The sequence below is a fragment of the Pan troglodytes genome, chromosome 20 (assembly GCF_028858775.2).
Source record: "Pan troglodytes isolate AG18354 chromosome 20, NHGRI_mPanTro3-v2.0_pri, whole genome shotgun sequence".
Taxonomy (NCBI): domain Eukaryota; kingdom Metazoa; phylum Chordata; class Mammalia; order Primates; family Hominidae; genus Pan; species Pan troglodytes.
Window position 1 is genome coordinate 25,758,994 of NC_072418.2, and position 26,985 is coordinate 25,785,978.

The window sequence follows — 26,985 nt, forward strand, 5'->3', positions numbered from 1 at the left end:
TTAATCAAATGGTAGCTTTACTTTTATTTAATGAATCTCCATACTGTTTTTCATAGTGGTTGTACTAGTTTACATACCCACCAGCAGTGAAAAAGTATTCTTTTTTCACCACAGCCATGCCAACACGTATTATTTTTTGATGTTTTAATCATGGCCGGTTTTGCAGGAATATATTGGTTTGGTTCAGAAAGGCGGGACAACTCAAAGCGGGCGGCTTCCAGGTAAATTTAAATATTTTGTGGTTGACAAATGGTGGAATCTGAAGACCTGGGATCAATGAAAGGGAAGGTTTAGGTTAAGGTAAAGGATTGTGGAGACCAAGTTTTATTGTACAGAGGAATCTCTCAGATAGGTGAATTAAAAGAGAGAGCAGTTTGTAAAATGTTTCTTATTAGACCTAAACGGGTGCCTGGCTCTTAGTTGATTATCTCCTGGATCTGCAAAGAAAAAAAGGAAAACAAAAGGGGAAGGGGATTCTCTACAAGGCCTAGGCATGAGAGGAGAGTCACATCAAGTTAAGTACTGGGCCACGTGACATATCACAATCCCCATGTGGACACATTCCAGTAAGACAATACCTAGGTGCTGGGCCCAGGAACATATGACTGTGTCTTTTATAGGCAAACACAGGGTAGAAGAGGGGAGGGGATAACATCAAACATCTGATGGGCCAAGAGATATGTCACAATGCCCCCTGTGGGCAGGGTCCAGGCTGGAGACACATATCACCTTGGCGTTGGGCCCATGAATATGTGACAGTGCCTTCTGAGGGCAGGCCCAAGGCAAAAGAGTAACATCATTATGCGGCTGGGCCCAGTGGTTTGTTACAATCTCTGCTGCAGTTGAAACCTAGAAAGAAGAGAAGAATCAGGCCAGGTGCAGTGGCTCATGCCTGTAATTCCAGTACTTTGGGAGGCGGAGGCAGGAGGATCACCTGAGGTTAGAAGTTTGAAACCAGCCTAGCCAACATGGCGAAACCCTGTCTCTACTATAAATACAAAAATTAGCCGGGCGTGGTGGCACATGCCTTTAATCCCAGCTACTTGGGAGGCTAAGTCAGGACAATCGCTTCAACCTAGGAGGCAGAGGCTGTAGTGAGCTGAAATCATGCCGCTGCACTCCAGCCTGGGCAACAGAGTGAGACTCCATCTCGAAAAAAAAAAAAAAAAAAAGGAAAGAAAAGAAAAGAAGAGTTATACCAAGTAGGTGTATTGGGCCTAGCAATATGTCACAAGTTGTTTTGTGAGAAGGAACTAAGCAGTAAAAGGGAGTCATATTACCTGGGTGATGAGCACAGAGATATGTGACAATGGCTCCTGCAGGCAGAACCCAAACAAGAGAGTGACATTACCTGGGTTTTAGACCCAGCAATATGTCACAGTGACCCATGTGGGCAAAGCAGAGGCAGGAGAGTAACATAACCTAGTGGGGAGGGCAGCAATATTTCACAATTTTCATTGTGGACGGCACCAAAGCAGGAGAGAAAACTCCCATCACTTGGGTGCAAGGCCCAGTGATATGTCACGATGCCCCATATAAAAACACAGAGGCAAGAAAATAGAGTCACATCACCTAGTTTCTGGTACAGTGATATGTCACGATTCCATCTATGGGTTAAATCCAGGCAGGAGAGTAAACTCACTCAGGTTCTACACAGAGGCATGTGTCACAATCACATGTGCAGAAAGATCCAAGATGAGATTAACAATCCTGTACCTATTCCGCTTCTGTGTGCAGCAGCAAGGCAGAAGAGGAGACTCACATTACCTGGGTGTAAGGCTCTGAGATATGTTACAATGTCTTTTTCGAGTAGCACCAAGGCAGAAGAATAGAGTTACATCACTTAGGCGCTGGGTGCAGCAGTGTGGCACAATCCTATTTGTGGGCCGGGCCAATTCTGAAGAATCACATTACTCAGGTGCTGGGCAGAAGTGTGCGTCAAAATCACACCTGAAGGAAAGACCAGAGATGAGATTAACAATCCTGTACGTACCCTAATTCTTGGTATGAGAGTCAACACCTCCTGTATGTTGGGTCTAAGTACATAAGTCACAATTTTTAGAATGAGCTGAATCACTGAATGAGAGACTCAATCCCTCTTACTGGCTGTGTCACCTTAGTGGAATCAGACAAACAGGTGTGTTCAATCTTGGTCTGAAAGTCACCAACTTACCTTTGGACTGGATTCACTTATGAGTAAATTTTACAACTTGCAACTGTCTCTGCATATGAGATTCAGAATTTCCAGTGGACCGTTCTTGTGAAAAGATGATAATCTTTACTGTCGACTGGGTATACAGGAATGTCAAAACCTCAACTGTACACTGAGTCTAGCTAGAATACTCTCTGTACCAACCGAGGATTTATAAGGTATGCATGAGAGTCACAATCTTTTGTGACTAGGAGACATTTGTGCTGGTATGGGCCCATGATCGTACCTGTGGCTCTATGCTCAGATAAGAGAGTCAACATCTCTGTAATGGCTGGGTCCAGATATGAGAGTTGTCACCTGCCTATAAGCTAGGCTAATGAGTCACCACCTCATGTTGCCTGATGTTCACATATGACAGTCACAATTTTAACTCTGCACTGCATCCACATGTAAGATTTAAGACCTCACCAGTAGGCTCTGTCCATGGATGAGGGTGACAATCTTAACAATTGGCAAACTGTGCAAATATAAAACAATCTCCTGTTTTCTGGACCCTGTTATGACACTTTCTGGAGCACTGGAGGGCTTTATACAATATGGGAGAGACTGTAATTTTCTTTAACCTTCCTACAAAGGGGAGAGCCAGAATCTTACCCATTTTCCTAAGCCCACGTATGAGAGATAGTATGTCTCCTATTGGCTGATTTCAGATATGAGAGTCAACATTGCACCAATGATCTGAACAAAGATATATGTCACAATCTCCCCTGTGGATAGGGAGAGAGCAGGAGACTTATATCATCTGCGTAATAGGCCAGGTATATGTCACAATCTTCTCTGAGAACAGGTACAAGGCAGAAGAGTTAAAAACTGGGTGCTTAGGCGTATAAATTTTCTCCTGAAATCAGGGCACAGAGAGTAGAGTCACATTACCTGGGTGCTGAGACCAGAGATATGTCACAATGCTCCCTATGAGCAAAGCTCAGGCAGGAGAAACACATCACTTGATTTCTGTGCCAGAAGATGTGTCACAATCTCTCATATGAGGAAAGCCTTCGTAGAAAAGGAGAGTCACATCAAATAGTTGATGCTCTTAAAGATATGTCACAATGCTCTGTTGTCAGGGTCCATACGGAAGACTCATGCCACCTTGTTGCTGGGCCCAGCAATATGTCACAATGCCTTTTCAGGTGCAGGCCAAGGCAGAACAGTAATGTCACATTGGCGTAGAGCCCCACAATATGTCTCAGTCTTCCTTGCTAGCAGAACCTATGATGGAAGAAGAATCACACTTGTTTGGTACTGAGCCACATGATATGTCGCAACTCCCCCTGTGAGCAGGGACCAGGCAGGAGAAGAAAGTCACATCATGTGGGTGAGGTGTGAAAATATATGTCACAATGCTCCTTGTGGGCAGTAGAGTTGCATTACCAGGGTGTATGTCCCAGCAATATGTCACAATTGCTTATGTGGTCAGGTGACAGGTAGGAGAGTCAAAAAACCTGGGTGTGGGGCCCAGAGATATGTGACAATGCATTCTGTGGGCAGTGCCAAGGCAAAGGAGACTCACATCACCTAAGTGCAAGGCCCAGCAATATGTCACAATGCCCCCTGTGAGCAGCACCAATGCAGAAAAAGAGAGTCAGTTCTGGGTTCAGCTATATGTCACTATTCCATCTGTAGGCAAGACAGTCAGATCACTCAGGTGCTGGGCAGAGAAATATGTTCCAAGTAAACCTGTGAGAAGGTGCAGGGATCAAATTAACAATCCCACACATGTTCCGGTTTTAGGTATAGGAGGTTAACCCTTCCTATATGTTGTATCTAAGGACAGGAGTTACAATCTCAACAGTAGACAAAATTTGTACCTAACAGCCCATACTCCTGCCGTGGACTTTGTCTAATTAGTGAAGTCACAGCCTCATAGGCGTGCTGATTCTTGCTCTGAATGTCACCAACTCACCTGTGGACTGGATCCAAATATGAGAGTCAATTTTTCCACCTTTGACTTCCTCTATGTGTGAGATTCAGAACTCACAATGATGATGTGTACTGTTTGATGGGTGTTCATATAATGGTAAAAGTCTCCTCTGTGTGCTGGGTCTTGTTAGTACACTTTTTTTCTTTTTTTTTTGAGATGGAGTCTCACAATGTCGCCTGGGCTGGAGTGCAGTGGTGCGACCTTGGCTCACTGCAACTTCTGCTTCCCGAGTTCAAGCGATTCTCCTGCCTCAGCCCCCGGAGTAGCTGAAATTACAGGCGCCTGTGAGGGATCAGTCAGAATGGTAAGAAAAACTACAGGGAAAGGACGCAAACCTTCTGAAAGTTCGGAAGGTTCTGCAAAGACCCAGGGGAGAATAGCTGAAGGCAGCTGCTTTATAACCCTGAGGCAGAGGGCCAGGACTAGGTACAGTGGAGTGTAGGGGAATTTATCTTAAACAGGCTTGTTTACTTATATTGACCAGGAACTGACCTTTGATCATCCACGGGAGTGATGACCCCTGAAAGGAGAACAATAAATGTTAATTACCTGCAGGTTGTGTTTGCTCCAGGTTTTTGGCATTGTGCCTGCACTGAAAGAAAGCAAGCAGCTCCAGCTTCTTGGGGCAGCTCTCTGGCCACTAGAGGCAGGCCATTATCTAGCTGCTGTTACACTGCATACCTGTGTCTGAGTACTAATTCTATCCATCAGCCAGGGCCTGCAGGAAAGGCCCAGTAGGCGGCCACATCCATGCTCAGCTGATTTTTTGCAATTTTAGTAGAGGCAGGTTTTCACCATGTTGGCCAGGCTTGTCTCAAACTCCTGACTCATGATCTACCTGCCTCAGCCTCCCAAAGTGCTGGGATAACAGGCATGAGCCATGGCGCCCAGCTAGTACACTCTCTATACTACTCAAAGGCTTTATCCAGTATAAATAAGAGTCACAATTTACTCTAAAGTCATGTTTGTAAGCACCCATGACCATACTTGTGGCTCTAAGCCCAGGTATTAGAGCCAACATCTCTCCAGTTGGTAGGGTTTATATAGTAGAGTCCTCATCTGCTATGTTCTGAGTTTAGAAGTGTGTCACCATCTCAACTGTGGCCGGAGGCTCATATATGACAGTCACAATTCCAACTCTGGACAGTGTTTGCATTTGAGATTCAAGACCTCAGCAATGGGCTCTTTTCATGTGTAAGGGTGATAATCCTAATGGTTGGTGAGGTGTGCATATAAGAAACAATCTCACCTTTGTGCTGTGTGCCCTGGGATAACACTCTTTGTAACACTCGAGGGCATTATATGATATGTTGGAGGGTGGCAATTCTGTATGACCTTCATAAAAAGAGAAGACCAAGAATGTGACTCATTTTTCTAAGTCAAGCTATGAGAGACAGTATTTCTTCTAATAGCTGACTAGAGGTATGAGAGTCATCATTACACTTATAAGCTGACTACAGTACATGCCTCCATTTAACCTGTAGGTAGAGAGTTAGCAGGAGAGTCACATCACCTGGGATTTCAGCCAAGGGTATCTCACAATCTTCCCTGAGGGAAAGAACCAAGCAGGAATATCACATCACCTGGGTGCTCAGCCAGGGATATGTTACAATTCTCTCCTGAAAGCACAGCATAGGCAACAGAGTCACAACACCTAAGTGCTGAGCTCAGCATTATGTCACAATGCTCCCTGGGGGCAAGACAGAGGCAGGAGAGCCACATCACCTGGTGTCTGCTTCCAGGGAGAAGTCGCAATCTTTCCTGTGCAGGGCAGGTTGCAGGCAAGAAGTGTCACATCTTTTAGGTCATGGATGCAGATATATGTCACAAGGTCACTGTGGGCACAGCCCAGGCAGGAGCATGCAATCTCATAGGTAGTGGGCCTAGTAATATTTACAATACCAAAAATATGTGAGGCTGAGGAAAAACAGGAGAATTGCAACACCTAGTTGCTGGGTCTAGTGATATGCCACAATCCTCCCTTGCCCTCTGTGAAAATGCCCTCTGTGAAATAAGAATAGACTCACATTACCTAAATGCTGGGTCCAGCAATGAAGCACAATCCCATCTGTACACTGGGTCCAGGCAGGAGAGTCAAATTACTCAGGTGCTAAAAAAAGGTGTATGTCACAAACACAGCTGAATTAAGGTTGAGGTATGAGATTAACAATTTCACACATTTTTTAGTTCTAGCTGAGACATAATTCCCTCTGTATCTTGGGTGTAAGTACCTGAGTGACAATCTCAATGATAGTCTGAATTTGCGTATGAGAACCTCATTCCCTCCTGCAAATTGTGTCATTTTAGCGAAGTCACCGACTCACAGGTGTGCTGAATCTTGGTGTCAGAGACACTAACATCTCTATGGATCGAATTCACATATGAGATTCAATTTTCCAACTTTTGACTGCATCTGCATAAGAGCTTCAGAACCTCAACAGTGAGCTGTGTTTATGTGGCAAGATGACAGTCTTTACTGTTGGCAGGCTATGCATATGAGTGTCACAACCTCCCCTGTGTGCTGAGTTCTGTTAGGACATTCTCTGTACCTCTTGACAACTTTACACAGTATGTGACAGAGTGTTAATTCTTTATGACCTTCATACAAAGAGGAGACCCAAGACATTACTCATTTTCCTGACCCTGGCTATGAGAGATAGTGTATCTGCTATTGGTTTTTTCGAAGTATGAAAATCATTATTGCACCTTTAAGTTTGGACAAGATATGCATCACAATCCCACCAATGAAAAGGGACTGACTAGTAGACTCACAGCACCTGCATTTTGGGGCAGTGATATGTCAGAATCTCCTCTGAGGGCAGGGACAGGGCAGAAGTGTCACACCACCTGGGTGCTCAATTAGGGATACGTTACAATCTCCTCCTGAAAGCAGAATACAGTCAGCAGTCACATCACCTGGATGCTAGGCCCAGTGATATGTTACAATGATCTGTGGGCAAGGACCAGGAAGGAAAAACACATCACCTGATTGCTGAGAACAGTGATTCATCACAATCTTTCCAGTGGTGAGGGTGCAGGCAGAAAAGGGGGGTTAAATCTCAAAGATAATGGGTACAAAGATATATCAAAAGGCCACTTATGTGCTGGGCTCAGGCAGAAGCTTCCCATCTCATGTCTGTTGAACTCAATGGTACATCACTATATCCAAAATATACCAGAAACAAGAAAAATAAAAGGGTCACATCACCTAGGTGATGGAAAGGAGACATGTCATAATACTTCCGTGGGCAGTTCCCATGTCATAAAGTTGTATCACCTAAGTGCTGAATCCAGGCATATGTCACAACACACAATGCATTCAGGGCTTAGGCAGAAGAGGAGAGTCATAACACATAGGTGGTGAGTCCAGCAACACATCACAAATCCCTGCTTGGGCAAAGCCATAGAAAAGAGTCGCATCACCTATGTACTGGGCTCAGTAATGTGTCACACTACCCCCTTAGGAGGAGGGCCCATGCAAGAGAGTCACATCACCTATGTAACGGGTTCAGCAATATGTCACAGTACCCATTCTGGCGCAAAAGAGTCACATCTTCTAAATTATGGGCAACAGAGCCAGGCTCCATCTCAAAAAAAATAGAGTCACATCACCTAATAAGCGGTCTCAGAGATAAGACACCATGGCCCTCATGGGTAGGGCTCAGGAAGAAGTGTGAAGTCACATAACCTTTGAGCTGGGCCCAGCTATGTGTCAAAATTACTTCAGTGGGCAGGGCCCAGACCTAAGAAGAGTCATATCATGTAGGTACTTGGCCAAGCAATATGCCACAATCCCCACTGTGGACAGGTCCCAGGAGAAGAGTCACACAATCTCAGCAATTGGCCCAGATATATCTTACAGTGACTTTTGGGAGCCAGCAGAAGAATCTACCACCTGTATGCTAAACTCAGCAATAAGTCACTCTCTCTACTATGGGCAAGGCCCAGGCAGAAAAGGAGAGTCAAATCACCTTGGTGCTGGGCCCAAAGATATGTCACAATCTCTTTTTAGGCAATGTCCAGGTAAGAGAGTAGAGTCACATAAAATAGTCAAAAAGGGCCAAGCGAAATGGCTCACCCCTATAATCCCAGCACATTGGGAGGTTGAGTCGGGCAGATCGGCTGAGGTCAGGGGTTTGAGACCAGTCTGGCCAACATGGTGATACCTCGTCTCTACTAAAAATACAAAAATCAGCCAGGCGTGGTGGTGCACACCTGTAACCTCAGCTACTCAGGAGGCTGAGGCAGGAGAATCACTTGAACCCAGGAGGCAAAGGTTGAAGTGAGTTGAGATCACACCACTGCACTCCAGCCTGGGTGACAGAGTGAGACTCTGTCTCAAAAATAAAATTAAAATAAATAACATAAAATAAATAAAATAGTCAAAGGGCCCCAGATATGTTACAATACACCTTGTAGGCAGGGTCCAGGCAGGAGACTCATATCACATTTGTTCTGGGCCCCGCAATATATCACCATACCTTCTGAGGGCAGTGCCATGACAAAAGAGTACTGTCACCTTAGTATTAGGCCTAGTGACATTTCACAATATCCCCTGCAGGCAAAACACAGGAAGAGGAGAAAAGTCACATTAGCTAGGTGCTGAGCCCAGTGATATGTCACAATCCCTTCTGTGAGCAGGGGCCAGGCAGGAGAAGAGAGTCACATTACCTGTGTGATGGGTGCAGGGTTATATCACAATGTCCGCTGTAGGCAGGACCGAGGCAGTGGAGTTACATCACCTGGGTGTTGGACCCAGCAATATGTCACAATGGCCTACATGGGCAGGGCCCAGGCAGGAGACTCACATAACCTATGTGTGGGGCCCAGCAATATGACACAATGCCCCCTGTGAAAGAGCCAGGCTGGAGAGAAGATTCACACCACCTGGGTACAAGACCCAGTGATATGTCACAATGCCCACTGTGGGAAGTGCCAAAGCAGTAGAACAGTTACATCACTTTGGTGCTGGGTCCAGTGATATGTCACAATCCCTTCTGTAAGCTGGGCAGGAGCATCAACTCACTCTGGTGTCGGGTAAAGTCATATGTCATAATTACACTATCAAAAATGTTCAGGGATGAGATTATACCTCTGGACTGGGAAGAATCAACACATCAAAAATATGACCAGGCCGGGCGCAGTGGCTCCCGCCTGTAATCCCAGCACTTTGGGAGGCCGAGGCTGGCGGATCACCTGAGGTCGGGAGTTTGGACCAGCCTGACCAACATGGAAAAACCCCGTCTCTACTAAAAATACAAAATTAGCCAGTGTGCTGGCACATGCCTATAATCCCAGCTACACGGGAGGCTGAGGCAGGAGATTTGCTTGAATCCAGGAAGCGGAGATTGTGGTGAGCCGAGATTGTGCCATTGCGCTCCAGCCTGGGCAATGAGAGTGAAACTCCATCTCAAAAAAAAAAAAAAAAAAAAAAAATGACCAGACCAGGCATAGTGCCTCATGCCTGTAATCCCAGCAGTTTGGGAGGCCAAGGCGGGAGAATATCTGGAGCCCAGGATTTTGAGACTATCCTGGGGGCCACATGGTGAGACAACACCTATATTAAAAAATAATAATTACAGTTAAAATATATATATATATATATATGACCAGCGCCTGAAAAACATAGCAAGAACACATCTCTACTGAAAAAAAAAAAAAAAATAGATGATTGATTGGTAGACAGAGAGACACACAGATAGACAGATAGATAGATATAGATAGAACCAGTCATGGTGGCTCACGCCTGTAAGCTCAGTAATTTGAGAGGTCTAGGCCAGCACATCGTCTGACTGCAGGAGTTTGAGATCAGCCTGGAAAACATGATGGGACCCTATCTCTACAAAAATAAAAAGTAAAATATACAAAATAAAGCGCCAGTGTGGTGGCGCATGCCTTTAGTCCCAGCTACTGAGAAGTGGGGTGTCTGAGATGGGAGGATCACCTGAGCCCAGGGAGGTCGAGGCTGCAGTGAGCTGTGATCATGCACCTGCACTTTAGCCTGGGTGAAAGAAATCTAAAACAACAGCAACTTCAGTGTACGGGAAGGAGCAAGAGAGACAAAGAGAAAAAAAGAAAAAAACAACAGAACTCAATGTACTGTGAAAACAAACTCAAAGTGGTGCTAAAAAAAAAAAAAAAAAAAAAGGAAAAGAAAAAGAAACAGAAAGATCCTGAGAGCCCCAGCTATTTGGGAGGCCAAAATAAGAGGATCAACTGGATGAGCCTAGGAAGGTAAAGAGTGCAGTGAGCCATCATTGAACTCCTCTGCTGGACCGAAGCTGTACTGTCCCGGTGAGAGCCATCTGGTCCACCGTAAACATTTCCAGCTGGCAACCAAGTCCTACGCTCGTGGCCCACATCCTGTACACCTGGCAGCCAGAAAGAGAAGCCAGCTGGTGGTGGAGGCAGAAGCAGAAGCCCACTGTGTCTACCCTGCAGGCCACATGTGGCATTTGCGGCCTGAAGCTGTCCCTGTTGGAACCTTATTTCCCCCAAGGCGGCCCACCTCCGCAGCCAGCCTCTAAGTCTGCCGACCTTCCTTCCTAAGCTTTGAATCCCTGGTCCACCCAAACGAGAGGCCAGCAGCCACAACTACTGGCCACAGCTCGCCACCCACATCTGGTCACCCGGCGGCCAGACCGAGAAGCCACCGTGTCCACCCTGCAGGCCATGTGTGGCACTCGCCCCTGAAAACGTCCCTCTGGCGTCTAAGTCTGCGAGCTTCCCAACACTCCCTGGGTGACAGAGTGAGACTCCATCCCGGAAAAAAAAAAAAAAAAAGGAAGATGAGGAAGAAGGAAGGGAGGGAGGGAGGGAGGAAGAGAGGAAAAGGAAGAATGAAAAGGAAAAACAAGAAGAAAATAAAAGAGGACAGAGCATGGTGGCTCAAACCTGTAATCTCGAAACTTTGGGAAGCTGAAATGGGAGAATTGCTTGAGCACAGAATTTTGACACCAGCCCTGGGAACACAAAGCAGAAGGAAAGGAGGAAGGAGAGAAGAAAGAAAGGTAGGAAGGAAGGAAAAATAAAACCAAAAAAGTTCAGGGAACATCACTCGCACTGATGATCAAAGGTCAGTTCCTGGTCAATAAAAGTAAACAAGCCTGTTTAAGATAAATTCCCCTATACTCTGTTGTACCTACTCCTTGCCCTCTGCCTCAGGCTTATAGAACAGCTGCCTTCAGCTATTCTCCCAGGAGGCTTTGCAAAACCTTCCGACTAGAAATACAAAAATTAGGTGGGCGTCGATGTGCCTGCTTGTAGTCCCAACTACTAGGGAGGCTGTGGCAGGAGAATGGCTTGAATCTGAGAGACTGAGGTTGCAGTGAGCCCAGATCATGCCACTGTACTACAGCGTAACAGAATGAGACCCTGGCTCAAAAAAAAAATAAAATAAAATAAAAATAAATAAATAAATAAATAACTTCTTACCTAAATCTAGATTCATCATATTTTACAAAATCTAGAAACAACCTCAGAACAATAACAACTCCATCCCCAGAAAGAGCCTCCCAACCCCACCTTTGTGCCAATCCCAACTGCATCTGCCTGTGGATTTCAAGGTTTTCAAGGCTCTGTGGCTTCTGTAAGTATAAAGGCTCTGTCCATGGCTATTGTGAGCAGGCCAGGACATCTGCAGGGGAGGCTCCTCAGGCAGAACAGCTGCTTTTTCAATGATCTCCCTTTGCAGGCAAAACTATCCTTAGCTTGCAGTCACTGAGTTCAGGCTTCTACTTCCCAGTCAGGATTATTCACTTAGTTTGAAATAAGAAAATGACCAATGTATGGCCAGACATGATGGCTCACGCCTGTAATTGCAGCACTTTGGAAGGCTGAGGCAGGTGGATCACTTGAGGTCAGGAGTTCGAGACCAGCCTGGCAAACATGGTGAAACCCTATCTCTACTAAAAACACAAAAATTAGCTGGGCGTGGTGGCATGCGCCTGTAATCTCAGCTATTCAGAAGGCTGAGGCACGAGATTCCCTTAAACCTGGGAGGCGCAGGTTGCAGTGAGCCAAGATTGTGCCACTGCACTCCAGCCTGGGTGATAGAGTGAGACTCAGTCTCAAAAATAAATAAATAATAATAATAAAAAAAAAATGATCAATGTTTCAAAAAAGTGCAAAATCACTCCAACACACTGTTTATAGAATAGTGTAAGGAAATTATAAGACTTAAATTTTCAACTACAATATAAAAAGCTTAAGTAAGGCTGGGCATGGTGGCTCACACTTGTAATCCCAGCACTTTGGAAGGCCGAGGCAGGAGGATCACCTGAGGTCAGGAGTTCGAGACCAGCCTGGCCAACATGGTGAAACCCATCTCTACTAAAAATACAAAAATTAGATGAGTGTGGCAGCTGGCAACTGTAATCCCAGCTACTAGGGAGGCTGAGGCAGGAGAATCGCTTGAATTCAGGAGGCAAAGGTTGTACTGAGCCGAGATTGTGCCAATGCACTCCAGCCTGGGCAACAGAGCAAGATTCCATCTCAAAAAAAAAAAAAGTATCTGTCCTTTTCAGATGATAAACATCTCATTTAACTATTTCCATGATAGATAATTTAATAAACAATCATATGTGAACATTTCTAGAAGATGTCAAGTTCCATCTCATAAAATTTAGCATTAAACTTGGACATCTAGACAACAGAATACAGAACAGAGATTATCCACTGTTACAAATTCTAGACACCACAAAAAAGAGGAGCTGATGGTTTGAGAAATATATACAATGCACCAATTAATCTATCACATTTGCTTGTGGAAATATATTCACTTTGTATAGCCATAATGAAAAAAAGATTTTTCCTATTTCTTTTCTCTGGTAGCATTCCCAAAGCAAAGCCCTGGGGTTCTATTTAAAATCATGCAACCAGGAAAAGCAGACATGAGAAACTTACTACACTCACTCTGGAGAAGATAAAGGTAAATAAGAATCTTTAATACATAAAATATATGAGTAGATTTTTCTGAAATATACCTTTCATAGTCTGACTTTTTAAACATCTTTTAAACTCTTCTGATAAAATATAAGTTACAGTTATTAAAAAACTGAAATAGAAATAAGTGAAAAAATCTTTCCAAGGTAAAATATTCAGGAAGAGGCACATGCCACAATGCCTGACTAATGTTTTTGTATTTTTAGTAGAGACGGGGTTTCACCATGTTGTCCAAGCTGGAAATAATTTTTTACTCTGGGGCCAGGTGTGGTGGCTCATGCCTGTAATTCCAGCTACTTGGGAGGCTGAGGTGAGAGAATCGCTTAAAGGCGGAGGGAGGCTGAGGTGAGAGAATTGCTGGGAGGCAGAGGTTGCAGTGAGCCGAGACTGCACCACTGCACTTTAGCCTGGGCAACAGAGAAAGACTGTCTCAAAAAAAAAGCATACTCTACACTAGCAGCATTAACACAAAAAGTTCTAGTAAACCCTGACACCCACTCAAATGTCACCTCCTCTATAAAGCCCTCCTTGATTTTCCCAGTGCTATGTCACTGGCAGAATTGATCACTATTACCATTTAGCTCCTCAATACTTTATAAGTCTTTTTATGTACAAGGGTTATTCTCCAGAATAAATTAATCATTTACACACCTATCCATGCTAATGAACTATAAACTCCTATGGGGCAGGTATGTTGAACCCTGTTCATCTGTGTAATCCAAATGTTTGATACTTAATAGCTGTCATATACACATAAAATCAAAATGCTGTCAGGGAATTATTGGAAAAGCTACCAAATTCTTTTTTTTTTAACTTTTAAGTTCAAGGGTATATGTTCAAGTTTTTTACATAGGTAAACGTGTGTCATGGGGGTTTGTTGTGCAGATTATTTCATCACCCAAGTATTAAGGCCTAGTACCCATTAGGTATTTTTCCTGATCCTCTCCCTCCTCCAATAGGCCCCAGTATGTGTTCTTCCCCTCTATGGGCCCATGTGTTCCCATCATTTGACTCTCACTTATAAGTGAGAATATGTAGTAGTTTGTTTTGCTTTTTTTTTTTTTTTTTTGAGATGGAGTTTCGCTCTTGTCACCCAGGCTGGAGTGCAGTGGCACTATCTCAGCTCACTGCAACCTCTGCCTCCCGGGTTCAAGAGATTCTCCTGCCTCATCCTCCTGAGTAGCTGGGATTACAGGCATCTGCCACCACGCCTGGCTAATTTTTTGTATTTTTAGTAGAGATGAGGTTTCACCATGTTGCTCAGGCTGGTATCAAACTCCTGACCTCAGATGATCCACCTGCCTTGGCCTCCCAAAGTGCTGGAATTACAGCTGTGAGCCACCGCATCCAGCTAGTATTTAGTTTTCTATTCCTCTGTTTGCTAAGAATAATGTCTTATGGCTCTATCCACGTTCCTGCAAAGGACATGATCTCATTTTTTTTTAATGGGTGCACAGTACTCCATGGTGTATATGTACTACACTTTCTTTATCCAGTCTATCATTAATAGGCATTTAGGTTGATTCCATGCCTTTGCTATTGTGAATTGTGCTGCAATGCACATATGTATGCATGTGTCTTTATAATAGAATGATTCACATTGCTTTGGGTAAATACCCAATAATGGATTGCTAGGTCAAATGGTATTTTGTCTCTAGGTCTTCAAGGAGTTGCCACACTGTCTTCCATAATGGTTGAACTAATTTACACTCCCATCAACAGTGTATACGTGTTCCTTTGTGAAAAAATAATTTTAATTTTCTAAAAGGTTAGCTTTCTAAGACAAATGGTATGCGAGGAAATTTCCACAGGCCTAAGCCATCCAGCTGCTCTTCTGAGAGGCTACACTCTTACTCCTCAGGCTGTCCTCTAAGAGATGACCCAGGGGATGATATTCATTAGACACTCCAAGAGATATGGCCACTGTGGGCATCTTGGGTTATCCCTGACGGTTCTGAAAATCATGAACAAGAAAAGACCGGAGGGCTGCCACAAAGGGCCCTGGAATTTCTCCAAAGCAAAACTTCAACCGAAAGACCTACTAACAAGGTGTATGCACCAGGGAAGATAAAAGGACAGTCACAGAGATTTTTTTTCTTTTTAACAGTGGAGTTCCAGAGGATTATTTTCTCACGTAAAATGTTTACAGACTTCGGAGGTTGAGGCGGGTGGATCACCTGAGGTCAAGAATTCAAGAGCAGCCTGGCCAACATGAGGAAACCCCGTCTCTCCTAAAAATACAAAAATTAGCCGGGCATGGTGGTGGGAGCCTGTAATCCCAGCTACTTGGGAGGCTGAGGCATGAGAATCGCTTGAATCTGGGAGGCGGGGATTGCACTGCCCTCCAGCCTGGGCAACAAGAGTGAAACTCCATCTCCAAAAAAAAAAAAAAAAAAAAAAATTGTATACAGACAACAATTATTTTAAAACCTGCCATCCACTGCTGTGTAAGAACATGATTAATAATAAAAACACTGTGTTTGAAATGTAAAATAAAGGACAAATAGTTGATAGTGTTGTAAATTGGAGAGAGGAAGTTGTTCTCATTTCCACTTTTGAGAATGTAGGAACAAAGGTGGAAATTTATAATTTGACTACAAGCCTGAGTTAAGCTAGGGTAAAAGGGTAGTGGATTAGAAGTCCTGCTTGCCATACATTAGGAAGTCACAGAGGAAAACCAGTCCTCCTGTGGAGTGTTACTTAAAAAGCAGGAAATTAGACTGAAGGGGCTCTAGTGCCCTGTGTTCATAAGTAAAAAATGTAAAACCTATCTCGAATTCACTTCTTATAAATTATTTTAGGCAGAAACAAAATTCAGGCTTAACCTGCAATTAACCTCTGATTACATAACCAGGAAATTTCCACCCGAATCATACAAATAAGGTGACTACATAACTGTAACCAATTCTTGAATTTGGTTTGCCTTCTCACACGCCCTTTGTAAAACCCTTCCCTTTTTGCCTTTCAGGTGGCCCACATATTATGGCTGGGTGCTTTCCATTTCACTAATCACTGCTCAGATAAACTCGTTAACGTTTTAACGTTGACTCCCTTTACTTTGCAAGAGAAGAGGCTGGGCGCGGTGGCTCATGCTTGTAATCTTAGCACTTTGGGAGGCCGCGGCGGGGGGATCACTTGAGTCCAGGGATTCCAGACCAGCTTCCACCATGGCGAAACCACTTCTCTACTAGAAATACAAAAATCAGCCAGGCGTGGTGGTGCAGGTCTTTAATCCCAGCTTTTCGGGGGGCTTAGGCACGAGAATCGCTTGAACCTGGGAGGCGGAGGTTGCAGTGATCACGCCATTGCACTCCAGAGCAAGACTTTGTCTCAAACAAACCAACAAAATGTTTAACAAAAGAGACTGGGAGCCCCACCGGCCACAGCTCCTCCTACGCACACACGAGTCGGGATTCTGCCCTGATGACCCGCCTGGCATCCCTGAACAATCTGGGAAATACTCGGGGCTGCGTGCAGAGCTGCCCAGGGAGCTCCAGACAGGGCGCCGCAGGGACTGGGCGGGACGCGGGGGTCATTGCGGCGGGCCCAGCCACCATCTTTCGGCCAGAGGGACCTGGGACGGAGCTGCGCCAGCAGGGACTCAGGTCGGCAACCCAGGAGCGGTGAGGTGGCCAGTCCCGTCGGTTTCTCAGCCAGCTCTCCCCTCTCGGGATGCTCAACCCCTCACACTCACCCTTTCCCACCTTCTAGAATGTCCTGGCATCTTAGCTGTGCACGTCCCAGGACCTGCAGATCACAGGGCAACAGCCTGTCACCGGCTGGGGGGAGAGGGGGGCCGAGGTGGAGGACGTTGAATAGCAGAAAGGGATCCCAAGCTCTGGCTGCAGCGAGAGACAAAAGCCCCGCCAATGCCGGATGCCACGCCCTCCTCTCCAACTGCGCCACTGATTCGGTAAAGCACCAGCACTCGCCCCGTACCACTCGCCCCGTACCACTCCCTCCACCCCCAGGAAAACAGGCTGAAGCAGGGAGTGTCAACCACAGGGAATTACAGCCAATTAAGAAGTAAGCTGAGACTTGAAATGAACTTGCTCTTTCCCTTACCTGGGTCTGCTTGTATAATGCATCTTATTTGCTACTTAAGGGTAAGAAAAGAACATTTGGACTATTTTTGTTTGTTTGAGACTGAGTTTTGCTCTTATTGCCCAGGCTTGAGTGCAATGGTGTGATCTTGTTTCACTGCAACCTCTGCCTCCCAGGTTCAAGTGATTCTCCTGCCTCAGCCTCCCGAGTAGCTAGGATTACAGGCGCATGCCACCACACCCAGCTACTTTTTGTATTTTTAGTACAGACGGGGTTTCGCCATGTTGGGCAGGCTGGTCTCGAACTCCTGACCTCAGGTGATCCTCCCACCTCAGCCTCCCAAAGTGCTGGGATTACAGGCGTGAGCCACCATGCCCAGCCCATTTGAACATATTTTAACAACTTTTTAATCATTTTGATAATGCAGGAAAGACCCTCATCCCATCCCTGAGCACCTCTCTCATCATGCTGTACCACACTGTTGACCACATTGTGGGATGGCCATTAGGAATGGGGCAGGGGTAGGGGAAAGCGGTGGCTGAGAATGGTTAAGCAAAAATTATGTTACCCAAATTTGTTTATTTTAGAAAGACTTCTCAATCATTCTGTGTGAAGTGTGTATTCCAGGGTAATTGTGCCCTGACTGCACTGCATCTCAATCTGACTTCTCTTTTTTAAAATCACTGGATTACTCTCACTAATGGGGTATTTTATTTTCTATTTTATTTCTATTTGAAAATGGCCAACTGTCCTTTGTGGGTGTCCTGATTTGATTTGCTGGGTTAGACCATGGAGGTAAGAGTGAGGAAATATTGGGCCACATCAGAATAACTTATTCTCATTTAGAGAATATATAGGAATTTTTTTTTTTTGAGATGGAGGTTTGCTTTTGTTGCCCAGAAGGGAGTGCAATCGTGTGATCTTGGCTCACTGCAACCTTCTTCTCCTGGGTTCAAGCGATTCTCCTGCCTCAACCTCCCGAGTAGCTGGGATTACAGGCTCCCACCACCATGCCCTGGGTCTGTCAGGGTTTCATCATATTGGCCAGGCTAGTCTTAAACTCCTGACCTCAGGTGATCCACCTGCCTCGGCCTCCCAAAGTACTGGGAATACAGGCATGAGCCACCGCGCCCAGCAAGGAATTTCTTAATAATATATAACAGTTTTCTCAATACCCATTTTATATGTGTGTGTGTATATATATATATATATATATATATATTTTTTTTTTTTTTTTTTTTTTTTTGAGACGGTGTTTCGCTTTTGTTACCCAGGCTGGAGTGCAATGGCATGATCTCAGCTCACCTCAACCCCCACCTCCTGGGTTCAAGCGATTGTCCTGCCTCAGCCTCCCAGCCTCCCGAGTAGCTGGGATTATAAGAATGCGCCACCACGCCCGGCTAATTTTGTATTTTTAGTAGAGATAGGGTTTCTCCATGTTGGTCAGGCTGGTCTTGAACTCCTGACCTCAGGTGATCCGCCCACCTTGGCCTCCCAAAGTGTTGGGATTACAGGCATTTGCCACCGTGCCCGGCCAATACCATTATATTACAGGGCAGGAAGGGGACACATATGACACAACCTTAGAATTTTAATTTGGTCGTAAGTTTTTTTGTTTTGTTTTGTTTTTGGAGACAAGGTCTCACTCTGGTACCTAGGCTGGAATGCACTGGCACAACCATAGCTCATAACTTGGTTGTAACAGTTCCTTAAAAAATATTTTTGGCAGAGTTTGATGGCTAACACCTGTAATCCAAATACTTTGGAAGACCACGGTGGAATGATTGCTTAAGCCCAGGAGTTCAAGACCAGTCTGGGCAATGTAGTGAGATTCAGTCTCAACAAAAATTTTAAAAATTGGCCTCATGTGGTATTGCATGCCTGTAGTCCCAGCTACTTGAAAGGCTGAGGTGGAACCATCACTGGAGGTTGAGGCTGCAGTGACCAGTGACCCATCATTCAGCTACTACACTCCAGCCTGGGTGACAGAGTGTATACACACACACACACACACACACAGACACATACATATATATATATGCACACATATATGTACCCTATATATATAATCAAAATAATATGTATGTTAAAAGAAATTCAAGCACAGAAGAAAAGTGAAAGACCCTGGTTGGGAATGTGGTAAAAAGATGAGCATGGCTCTTACAGCTCAGTGAGATTTGTTTTTCCATCTTGAGGAACTGCTCTCCCACACTAAAACAACAACCCAGCACATGCCAGTTCTCACACTATTTATACTTTGCTCAAAGGCAGCAGAAATAGGCCAACATCATGGTTTCTGACATGGAAGTCTATTCCCCACTGAGACGTTTTAAAAATGTTATTCTCCCTCTCCCTCTCCCCCTCCCCCTCCCTCTCCTCTCCCTCTCCCCACGGTCTCCCTCTCCCTCTCTTTCCACGGTCTCCCTCTGATGCCAAGCGGAAGCTGGACTGTACTGCCGCCATCTCTGCTCACTGCAACCTCCCTGCCTGATTCTCCTGCCTCAGCCTGCTGAGTGCCTGCGATTGCAGGTGCGCGCTGCCACGCCTGACTGGTTTTCGTATTTTTTTGGTGGAGACAGGGTTTCCCTGTGTTGGCCGGGCTGGTCTCCAGCTCCTAACCGGGAGTGATCTGCCAGCCTCGGCCTCCCGAGGTGCCAGGATTGTAGATGGAGTCTCGATCACTCAGTGCTCAATGTTGCCCAGGCTGGAGTGCAGTGGCGTGATCTCGGCTCGCTACAACCTCCACCTCCCAGCCGCCTGCCTTGGCCTCCCAAAGTGCCGAGATTGCAGCCTCTGCCCAGCCGCCACCCCATCTGGGAAGTGAGGAGCGTCTCTGCCTGGCCGCCCATTGTCTGGGATGTGAGGAGCCCCTCTGCCTGGCTGCCCAGTCTGGGAAGTGAGGAGCACCTCTTCCCGGCGCCATCCCATCTAGGAAGTGAGGAGCTTCTCTTCCCGGCCGCCCATCGTCTGAGATGTGGGGAGTGCCTCTGCCCCGCCGCCCCGTCTGGGATGTGAGGAGTGCCTCTGCCCGGCCGCGACCCCGTCTGGGAGGTGAGGAGTGTCTCTGCCTGGCCGCCCCGTCTGAGAAGTGAGGAGCCCCTCCGCCAGGCAGCCACCCTGTCTGAGAAGTGAGGAGCCCCTCCGCCCGGCAGCCGCCCCGTCTGAGAAGTGAGGCGCCCCTCCGCCTGGCAGCTGCCCCGTCTGGGAAGTGAGGAGCGTCTCCACCCGGCAGCCGCCCTGTCCGTGAGGTGGGGGGCAGCCCCCGCCCGGCCAGCCGCCCCGTCCGGGAGGGAGGTGGGGGCTAGCCCCCTCCCGGCCAGCTGCCCCGTCTGGGAGGGAGGTGGGGGGCTCCTCCGCCCGGCTGCCGCCCCGTCCGGGAGGTGGGGGGCGCCTCTGCCCGGCCGCCCCTTCTGGGAAGTGAGGAGCCCCTCTGCCCGGCCGCCACCCCGTCTGAGAGGTGTACCCAACAGCTCATTGAGAACGGGCCATGATGACGATGGCGGTTGTGTCGAATAGAAAAGGGGGAAATGTGGGGAAAAGATAGAGAAATCAGATTGTTGCTGTGTCTGTGTAGAAAGAAGTAGACATAGGAGACTCCATTTTGTTCTGTACTAAGAAAAATTCTTCCGCCTTGGGATGCTGTTGATCTATGACCTTACCCCCAACCCGGTGCTCTCTGAAACATGTGCTGTGTCCACTCAGGGTTAAATGGATTAAGGGCGGTGCAAGATGTGCTTTGTTAAACAGATGCTTGAAGGCAGCATGCTTGTTAAGAGTCATCACCACTCCCTAATCTCAAGTACCCAGGGACACATACACTGCGGAAGGCCCCAGGGTCCTCTGCCTAGGAAATCCAGAGACCTTTGCTCACTTGTTTATCTGCTGACCTTCCCTCCACTATTGTCCTATGACCCTGCCAAATCCCCCTCTGTGAGAAACACCCAAGAATGATCAATAAAAAAAAAAAGAAAAAAAAGTTATTATCTTAAGCCCTCTTCCTTCTAATAAAGTCTATACAAATACACACATACAAGCCTGAAACTACTCTAAATAAAATATTAGGTTTTTAAAATCCCATAAAGAAACAAGCAAACACAAAATCAGCCACTTTGATTGAGGAGAGAGTGGGATGGAGGGGGTTAGGAGGCTGCCCGCATCACCTCCGGGCCCCATGTGGAGGAGCAGATGGAGTCTAGGAAGACCCTGAGGAGTCACTTGTTCTGACTGGGCTTTCTCCTAGCTCGACACTTTGCTAACCATTTCCTGGGAAGAGCTTAGGAAACTCCTGTGCTCTAGTGAGGCAGAGCCTCCCCTCACAGGGTATTGGCAAGGAGGCATTCTGAGACTGTGATTGAGAAGCTAGCACAGTGCTTGACAAGTACCTGTGGGAACTGTCATCCTCTGTAACTATCATGTGACCTTGGAGTGTTCAGATGGCCTGGCCTGGGGCTTGGTGGAGATGTTTGAGGGTCAGCTGCTTTAGGCTCCCACTTTCTCCTCAATCAAAGTGGTTGTTTTTGTGTCTCTTTGTTTATTTATGGAATTTAAAAACCTGATATATAAATAGAAAGTGCAGCTGGAGGTGCCGAGGCTCAGTGTCTAGAGCTGTGCTGCTTGGGCTTGCTTGCTGGCCTGTGGCCAGGTGAACTCTGGGTGTGAGGTGGTTCCCACCCTGGATCTACGATCCCCACTACCTCTCCCAGGCCCTGAGTAACCAACACAAGGCGGTGCTAAAGAGCCGGTGAGTGACAGCCATGAAGCCCATCAAGGAAGATTTGAATGCTATCTGGTCTAGGGCTGTCAGGGGTAGGAACTATGGTGGCCTTGTCTTGTCATGGCCCCACCCACAGATGTGACTGCCTGTGCTGCTTCTCCAGCAGCCAGCTGTCCATGGCCCTGAGCCTGTCGTACCATGCCTGCTTCCTCATGCTGTTCATGTTTAAAAAAAAAAAAAACTGAGATGGCGCTGCTGGATGTGAGTGCTGGAAATAGGGCGCCACCTTTGTCCTAGGGAATTAGGAGCTGACCAGATACCTCCTGAGTGCCCCCTATAACAAGTGGGGAGTGGTGTTGCACTATATGATGTCCCCCCCCTCCCGCCACCGAAGATGTGTTTGTATTGGTTCAATGAATATACAATGCAGAGACCTAAATGAAGACACATGAATGGGTGTATGTGGACATCAGCTTGCAGCTGGGAAACAGGTGCCTCTCATTCTCCCCAGCAAGTGTGGAAGGTGTCCATGCCCATGAGTGTATAGATCTGGCCTTTTTCTTAATTTGTTCACAACTCCAGGTCTGTTCTGAGTGAATGACGTGCAGATGAGATTTCTCAGGTCATTGGTATGTTTGACCTTGTGGCTGCTGCTTTTGCTGCCACTTCCCCCAAGCCCAACCTGGCTTAAAGTCCAGGCTTTAGGTCAAAAAGACGGAGGGCTTCCTGTGTTCTGGGATGGGAAGTTCTCGATCTGTGGTAGGACTGGGTGTTGGGGTACACTTTAGTTTTGTGCAGGATGTGAGCTGCAGTGGTTTTATTAATTGTGATTGCCCTGGCCTGGTTGTAGCTCTGGGTGGGGAGAAGGAATCAACAGTGGTGTTTCCCCAGATATCCATGTGCCCAGCCCTGGCCTTCCTGCCCTCAGACCCAGAAGTAAGCACCACCACAGACTCTGACTTGCCTCCCTACTCCCTGTACCCCAGATGGGAATACCTTGAGGGCTACAATCTGGAAGTATTATTCTCCTCATTTTAACCAGACCCACATAACACACAGTGTGGGAGTGAGGGTAGGATGGGTGGGGGACCTGGGGAGAACCAGAGTGGAATCATAAATCCTTGGGAAAAGTTAAAGATACAGAAGTGGTGGTAACCTCTCCATGAAGCCCAGCTCCCTACCTGATTCTTGCCACACAGTCCCTCCTACAGACACTGTAGAGTGGCTCTGGGGGTTGTTGGGGATCCCTATAGGCCTGGGCTGCTCTCTGTCCCCACCTGCCTGTGCTCCTTCTCTCTTTTGTTGTTGTTGTTTGTTTGTTTTGTTTTATTTTTCAGATGGCAGTTTCATTCTTGTTGCCCAGGCTGGAGTGCAATGGCATGATTTTGACTCACTGCAACTTCTACCTCCTCAGTTCAAATGATTCTCCTGCCTCAGCCTCCTGAGTAGCTGGGATTACAGGTGCACACCACCACACATGGCTAATTTTTGTATTTTTAGTAGAGAAGGGTTTTCGCCATGTTGACCAGCCTCATCTCAAACTCCTGACTTCAGGTGATCCACCTGCCTCAGCTTCCCAAAATGCTGAGATTACAGCTGTGAGCCACCACACCCGGCCCCTGTGCTCCTTCTCTTTGCCTGCTGTCAGGGCCCTAACGTGGAGAAGGAGGCAGGTCCTCAGCCTCAGGTATAGCTGAATGTCTTTTGGAGTGTTTGAAGCATGCTTTATGTCTTAGAAATTCTAAAAAGTAAAACGAATTCCAATTGTAATGTCTGTTAGTTTTCCTGAGCCAACTGGAAGAAAAGGATTTTTCACCTGAAATTTTTAAGTGACACCCAAGGATAGCCACCAGTGTCTTGGCCATGGAAACCTCCTACGTGCTTCCCACCCCCGATTTGATTTGCAACCTCATGATTGTGTTGTCCTGAACATACTTTCCTCTGATGAGTATGGTTCACACAGTTAACACCACTTCATGAGTTGGGAGCATCATGTAGAGATGAGAATGGATTGCCTTTAGTTACCATTGTGCCTCTTTGTCACCTGAGAGGCCCATTTTTCCTGGCTGATTTCATAAGTGTGTTAGTGTTGTCAGACACCTCTGGACAACTCGAATGACAAGGGGCTGTTGTTTTATAAAGGAAACAAAGGCTTTGGATGTGAAATCCTTCTTTTCTTTTTCCCTTCTTTTAGGTGAAATACTTCAGTTTTTTTTTAAGGGTAAACAGTGGTATCTCAGCAGGTTTAGTGTGAGAATTGGCATGTGCTAGGTTGTGGTTTCAGTGTGGATGGGCAGTTCCCAAGATGGAGAACCAGATCTCACTGAATTGCAGGAGCCACACTCTTTTTCACATCCCCCACCATGTGCACGTGTGTGTGTGTGTGTGTGTGTGTGTGTTTACACATACAGCTCTCACTCTGTCACCCAAGCTGGAGTGCAGTGGCTGAATGATGGGTCACTGCAGCTTCAAACTTTCAGTCTTAAGTGATCCTCCCACCTCAGCCTCCCCAGTAGCTGGGACCACCGGCATGCACCAGCCTGCCTGGCTCTTTTTTTTTTTTTTTTTTTTTTTTTTTGGTATTTTTTTAAAGTAGAGACAGAGCCTTGCCATGTTGGGTAGGCTGGTCTTGAACTCCTGAGCTCAAGCAATCCGCCCGCATTGGCTTCCCAATGTACTGAATTACAGACATAGCCACTGTGCCTGGCCTAGTTTTATTATCTGATTACACAAGTATAGTTCTTCATAACAATTCACTGAGCTTTACTTGAATGAAGAATTTCTTCGTGTATTTCTCTATGCATGTTACATATCAATAAAAAATTACATAGTACATATTTGCACAAAATGCTAACTCACTATCTCAAAATAACAGCAGTATTTTTTTTTGCTTGTTTCATGGTGAGACACACTCAGAACATGATCATACTTCTCTGCTATCATGACACACTTATTTCACAGTTTTTTATGGCTCTACAAACAATAGAAATAAAGAAGGGGTCTCGTGTGCACTTATGGGGTATACTCAAATGTAGAGAATTTTGCAGCCAACATTATATATGAAAAAACTTACACCTTGATAGGTAAAAGATGAAGGGCCAGCCTGTGTGAGAAATTTTTATGGGATATTTGTTCCCTCACAATATCAGAAACAGAATATTGGTCCACTGCTCTTAACCTACTTCATAAGTTAAGGACAACTTTTTCACAATAAGTTAAGGAGCATTTCTAGGATGCCCTTACTCTTCTGAATGGCCATCATTTGTTAGGTCTTTCTTTCCATGGTATAAAGTAAATGAGGCAATGGTTAGAAATGTATCCCCCCAATAGGGCTCTATAGAAGATTATACTGTAAAGCCTATGATTATACAATAGATTTTAAATTTACTTACTAAAGTTGTGCTAAATAATATTATTTCTTTCTTTCTTTTTTTTTTTTTTTTGAGATGGAGTCTCGCTCTGTCGCCCAGGCTGGAGTGCAGTGGCTCGATCTCGGCTCACTGCAAGCTCCGCCTCCCAGGTTCACGCCATTCTCCTGCCTCAGCCTCCTGAGTAGCTGGGACTACAGGTGCCCACCACCATGCCCGGCTAATTTTTAGCATTTTTACTAGAGATGGGGTTTCACCATGTTAGCCAGGATGGTCTCGATTTCCTGACCTCGTGATCCACCTGTCTCGGCCTCCCAAAGTGCTGGGATTACAAGCGTGAGCCACTGCGCCCAGCAATAATATTATTTCTTTTAATTACTTATTGGATGAACAGAGAAGTACCTATGAAGTTGCTAACACTTGTAGTTGCACATGGAGAAATACGTAGTGTAGGCTCCCTGAGCCTACTCTGCATCCACGGAGATGCAGTTGCAGAGGATTAATGAACAGTGTGCTTGGTTGAAATGAGTAGACCACTTATCTAGCTAACTATTCGGCCTATTTAATTTTAGTTGGTGTTTCGTGGGGACCCTGGCTAAAAAGCTTGCTTCAAACTCTTGGTATCATTCTCCTGATAGTTGAAATAGTAGTGTCTCCCTGCTTCACCGTATTCTCTCAAAAGTTATAAATGTTTGCATGCAGTCATCTCCAAAATGTCAAATGGTCTCTTTTAAACCAGAATGACAGAAACTCAAAGACACATGTGACTATGAAGACTGAGGAGATCGAGGCTGCAGGGAATCACAGTCGCATCCTTCTCCTGGACCTGAAGAGTACTGCCACTGGTGACAGCTTTCTGGTCTACCTTAGACATGGCAAGCTGGTGGCCAAGTCCAATGCTCATGGCTGAAGTCTGTCTTAACATAAATAAACTAACAACCAACAGTAATTATTTAACAATAATAAGTAATAACAAATAATAATAAGACAAATAAGTGAGAGGGAACACAGATAAAAGGTAATTAATGTCACAATTAATTGTTGTCTCTCTCTGTCTCTCTCTTCCTCAATCTCCATGTGTCACACTTTCACACCCAGGCTGGAGTGCACGTGTGTGGTTACAGCTCATTGCTGATCACTCACCTGCACTCCAGCCAGAATGTGATACAGTAAGAAGACCTAGCTAAAAATAATAATTTTATATATATATATATATCACATCAATTTCAGCATGCAGAAAGGAGCATAAGAAAATAAAAGAGAGAGAAAGAGCAAAGAAGAAAGGAAAAAAAAAAAAAACCACAGCAACTCCGTGTAAGTACTGCGGAAGAAAACTAAAAGTGGAGCTGGAAAAAAAAAAAAGAACAGAGGAGGAAAGTCCAAGTATTTTCAGGTACTCTGGAGGCCAAGATGGATGGGACGACCACCTGGGAAAGACCAGGGAGATTAATATCGCAGTGAATCACAATTGCATCCCTCTGCCTTACCTGAACACTACTACTGGTGAGAGCTATCTGGTAGACCTTAGAAATGGCAAGCTGGCAGCCAAGTCCAATGCTCGCAGCCAACATCTGCCTCAAAATTAATAAATAACCAACAGTAAATAATAAGAAAGAAATGATAATGGACAATAATATTACCAATAAATAAATAAGTGTGAGTGAACAAAAATAAAAGGTAATTAAAATCACAATTAACTGTATCTCTCTCTGTCTCTCTGCCTCTCTCTGTCTTTCTGTTTCAGTCTGGGTCTCTGTCTCTCTGTCTTTCTGAATCTCTCTTC

The 26,985-nt window shown here is 45.7% G+C and overlaps 1 long non-coding RNA gene across 11 annotated transcripts; it reads right to left on the reverse strand.

The window, feature by feature from the left end:
- On the reverse strand, positions 1-17,019 carry LOC107969706 (uncharacterized). Of its 11 annotated transcripts, XR_008540892.2 has the most exons (9): positions 16,771-17,019; positions 6,911-7,016; positions 6,166-6,243; positions 5,859-6,016; positions 4,626-4,653; positions 4,116-4,399; positions 3,086-3,421; positions 1,768-1,950; positions 1-849 (listed from the first exon to the last, which is right to left on the reverse strand). It is a non-coding gene; the product is annotated as an uncharacterized LOC107969706 (long non-coding RNA). The 11 variants fall into 11 exon arrangements; XR_001711700.4 differs by having other exon boundaries at positions 1-1,950; positions 16,781-17,019; XR_001711699.4 differs by having other exon boundaries at positions 1-1,950.
- Between the last annotated feature and the right edge of the window lie 9,966 nt (positions 17,020-26,985).